The following is a 4,792-nucleotide window of genomic DNA, read 5'->3' on the forward strand; positions in this document are numbered from 1 at the left end:
ATGAGGAAACTGCCAGAGTCTCTGACAGGAGGCTTTACAACTGCACAGGTGTCCTCCACTCTCAGGAACCCAGGGAACAAACAGCACCAAAATCCAGAGTCTGGACAGTTTTACTCTCTAGGCTGTCAAGGAACACCTCCCATCCTTGCCTCCATCTGTCTCCTCAGCAGGCAGCTGGAGGCTCCAAGTATTTATTCCCAATCACCACGATGGGCAGAAAACATCAGTGTTAGTGAAAGGATCTAGGAAGTTCAATCACATGGTCAGAACTTACACCAATCAATGAAAATTTCTTTTACAACAGATACACAGAGATCATGGATAGATACAACCCACATGGTCCAAAACACTGCTGATGTCTAAAAGCATAAAGGAATTAATAAAACCCAATTATTTGTTTAGGCAGTCCTACCTTTAAAGTTATTTAACTTATTTAACTTATATGCAGAATACATCATGAGAAACGCTGGGCTGGAAGAAGCACAAGCTGGAATCAAGACTGCCGGGAGAAATATCAATAACCTCAGATATGCAGATGACACCACCCTTATGGCAGAAAGTGAAGAGGAACTCAAAAGCCTCTTGAGGAAAGTGAAAGTGGAGAGTGAAAAAGTTGGCTTAAAGCTCAACATTCAGAAAACGAAGATCATGGCATCTGGTCCCATCACTTCATGGGAAATAGATGGGGAAACAGTGTCAGACTTTATTTTTCTGGGCTCCAAAATCACTGCAGATGGTGACTGCAGCCATGAAATTAAAAGACGCTTACTCCTTGGAAGAAAAGTTGTGACCAACCTAGATAGCATATCCAAAAGCAGAGACATTACTTTGCCAACAAAGGTCCGTCTAGTCAAGGCTATGGTTTTTCCAGTGGTCATGTATGGATGTGAGAGTTGGACTGTGAAGAAGGCTGAGCACCGAAGAATTGATGCTTTTGAACTGTGGTGTTGGAGAAGACTCTTGAGAGTCCCTTGGACTGCAAGGAGATCCAACCAGTCCATTCTGAAGGAGATCAGCCCTGGGATTTCTTTGGAGGGAATGATGCTGAAGCTGAAGCTCCAGTACTTTGGCCACCTCGTGCGAAGAGTTGACTCATTGGAAAAGACTCTGATGCTGGGAGGGATCGGGGGCAGGAGGAGAAGGGGATGACAGAAGATGAGATGGCTGGATGACATCATTGACTCGATGGATGTGGGTCTGAGTGAACTCCGGGAGTTGGTGATGGACAGGGAGGCCTGGTGTGCTGCAATTCATGGGGTCGCAAAGAGTCGGACACGACTGAGCGACTGAACTGAACTGAACCTTTAAAGTAATTTGGAAATTATAAATTTGGAAAACTCAGCAGTGGCCACAGGACTGGAAAAGGTAAGTTTTCATTCTGATCCCAAAGAAAGGAAATGCCAAAGAATGTTCAAACTACCATACAATTGCACTCTTTTCACAAGCTAGCAAAGTAATGCCCAAAATCCTTCAAACTAGGTATCAACAGTACGTGAACCAAGATATTCCAGATGTACAAGCTGGACTTAGAAAAGGCAGAGAAACCAGAGATCAAATTACCAACATCTGCTCTTGGGCTCAGACCTAGGTTGTGTTAAAATGGCGAAATGCACCAAGAAAGTTGGAATCATGGGCAAATACACCACCCATTATGGTGCCTCCCTCAGGAAAACAGTGAAGAAAACTGAAATCAGCCAGCACGCCAAGAATACCTGCACCTTCTGTGGCAAAACCAAGATGAAGAGACGAGCTGTGGGCATTTGGCACCGTGGTTCCTGCATGAAAGCATTGCTGGTGGTGCCTGGACCTCCACCACTTCTCCTGTCACAGAAAAGGCTGCCATCAGAAGACTGAAGGAATTGAGGACCAGTAGAAGCACCACCATTTGATAACGTTGGTAGCCTATAGTAAATGAGTTGATTTATGTAACTAAATTACTTTCGCTTGTTAATTAAAAAAAAAATTCCCCAACATCCACTGGCTCACAGAAAAAGCAAAGGAATTCCAGAAAAACTGCTTCATTGACTACACTAAAGCCTTTGACTGTGTAGAGCACAACAAACTGTGGAAAATTCTGAAAGAGATGGGAATACCAGAGCACTTTATCTGCCTCCTGAGAAACCTGTATGCAGGTCAAGAGGCAACAATTAGAACCGGACATGGAAAAACGGACTGGTTCAAAACTGGGAAAGGAGTACGTCAGGGCTGTATATTGTCACCCTGCTTATTTAACATATATGCAAAATACATCATGCGAAATGCCGGCCTGGATCAACCACAAGCTGAAATCAAGACTGCCAGGAGAAATATCAATAACTTCAGATATGCAGATTATACTACCTAATGGCAGAAAGTGAAAAGGAACTAAAGAGCTTCTTGATGAGGGTGAAAAAAGAGTGAAAAAGCTGGCTTAAAACTCAACATTCACAAAACTAAGATCATGGCATCTGGTCCTATCACTTCATGGCAAATAGATGGGGGGAAAGTGGAAACAGTGACAGACTTCATATTCTTGGGCTCCAAAAGCACTGCAGATGGTGACTGCAGCCATGAAATTAAAAGATGCTTGCTCTTTGGAAGAAAAGCTATGACCAACCTGCTGCTGCTGCTGCTGCTGCTGTTGCTTCAGTCGTGTCCGACTCTGTGCGACCCCATAGACGGCAGCCCACCAGGCTCCTTTGTCCCTGGGATTCTCCAGGCAAGAACACTGGAGTGGGCTGCCATTTCCTTCTCCAAGGCATGAAAGTGAAAAGTGAAAATGAAGTCGCTAGACAGCATATTAAAAAGCTGAGACATCACTTTGCTGACAAAGGTCCATATAGTCAAAGCTATGGTTTTTCCAGTAGTCATGTACAGATGTGAGAGTTGGACCATAAAGAAGGCTGAGCAATGAAGAATTGATGCTTTTGGACTGTGGTGCTGGAGAAGACTGTTGAGAGTCCCTTGGAAATCAAATCAGTCAACTCTAAAGGAAATAAAACCTGAATATTCATTGGAAGGACTGAAGCTGAAGCTCTAATAATTTGGCCATCCAATGTGAAGACTGGACACATTGGAAAAGACCCTGATGCTGGGAAAGATAGAAGGCAGGAGAAGGAGGCAACAGAGGATGTGATGGTTGAATGGCATCATCCACTCAAGGGACACCAGTTTGAGCACACTCCAAGAGATAGTGAAGGCCAGGGAAGCCTGGAGTGCTGCAGAGAGTCAGTCACAACTTAGCGACTGAACAACACTTTTAAAGTAGTCTGAGATTTGTAATCAAAAAGGATCTGGGTTTGAATACAGCTCCTTCACTTGTCGGCTGTGGCAAGCCACGTAATCCCACTGATCCCGTTTCCTCCTCGTAAATGGAGATGATAAACCTTTCTCCAAAGATGGACCGGCCTGGCCCAGCCCTCGCAGCCTTTGTTGTGAGCCTGACTCAGAGGCTGGGAGCACACCGCGAGCCACAGATGACGCCGGGCTGGGCGGAGGCGGCTCTTCCCAGTTTGTCCGCTTTCCAGACCCAAGGGAGCCCTGACTCACAGTCTCACCTGCTCTGACCGCACTCTCTAGCCCTCCGCCGGCCGTGGACCAGTCACCGCGCAGGGACAAGATGCTCCCACGTAGCGCAGCCGTGGCCGATGCGCCTGCGCAACAAGCAGCCTCGGCGCGCGGTTCCCAGCGTCTTCCGGGGCAGCCAGCCCGCCTGCGGGCGCCTGAGGGAATGCTCTCCGGGGTGCGCCCGGGATGTGGTTCCATCACTCTGGTTTGCCTGCAGCCTGGGGCTAGAACCCAGCGTAAGGCAAGCCCGCTCCTGCGGAAGGAGACGGAGCCTGTCTTCTCGCCCGCCCGAAGACTACTGAATAGAACCAGCTCTCCTCTGCCGGGCATAGACTTGTGAATGTTTTCGCAGGAAGATTTGAAATCCTTGACAAAGGAAAACATCTGTATCTCTTTTTTGTAGAAACAACATTGGTGTAAAATGACCATACCACTTTCATTTAATATGTACATAGAAAAGACTGATAGTGAAATGGAATCCAGTGTTTCATGAAAAGTCAGACGCGACTTAGTGGCTGAACAACAATGATTAGATAGTTTTTTGTTCTAGTATTCAAGAAGTTCTTACATTAATTGCTTTCCTTATATTTCTGAAATACCACAAAATACAAAATAATTCTTATCTATAATTTCACCAAGTAGAGTAACCATTGCTAACTTTTGGTGCACAGACTCACCTACACACATACACACACCATTTTTTTCATGTCTTTTATGTATTTTCTGCAGAAATGATTATACTCTAATGCTATTTTATCTTCTACATCAATAGCTTACAAAAGCAACAATTTAGAAAACAGAATAAAGCAATGTCATTGCTAGCTGTTATGAACTGAATGTCTGTCTCCCAACCAGCCCCACAAATTCATATGTTGAAACTCTAACCCCCAGAGTAGCTATATTTGGAATAAGAAAGTACAGACCTTCCTAAGCTTATGATGGGGTTGCATCTGGATAAACCCATAGTACATTGAAAATACCGTAAGTCAAAAATGCATTTAATACCCCTCACCTAGCTTAGCTTAGCCTACCTTAAATGTGTTTAAAACATTAGCCAGAGTTGGCCAAAATCATCTAGCACAGAGCCTATTTTGTATTAAAGTATTGAAATATTTCATGTAATTTACTGAATACTGTACTGAAAGTGAAAAACAGAATGGTTGTGTAGGTACAGAATGGTTGTAAGTGTATTGGTTGTTTATCCTTGTGATTGTGACTGTCTGGGAGCTGAGGCTCACTGCCACTG

At 44.7% G+C, this 4,792-nt stretch overlaps 1 pseudogene; it reads left to right on the forward strand.

The window, feature by feature from the left end:
• Window positions 1–1,599: 1,599 nt before the first annotated feature.
• Window positions 1,600–1,889, forward strand: LOC129656503 (60S ribosomal protein L37a-like; annotated as a pseudogene).
• Window positions 1,890–4,792: the final 2,903 nt, after the last annotated feature.

The sequence above is a fragment of the Bubalus kerabau genome, chromosome 6 (genome assembly GCF_029407905.1).
Source record: "Bubalus kerabau isolate K-KA32 ecotype Philippines breed swamp buffalo chromosome 6, PCC_UOA_SB_1v2, whole genome shotgun sequence".
NCBI classification, from domain to species: Eukaryota; Metazoa; Chordata; class Mammalia; order Artiodactyla; family Bovidae; genus Bubalus; species Bubalus kerabau.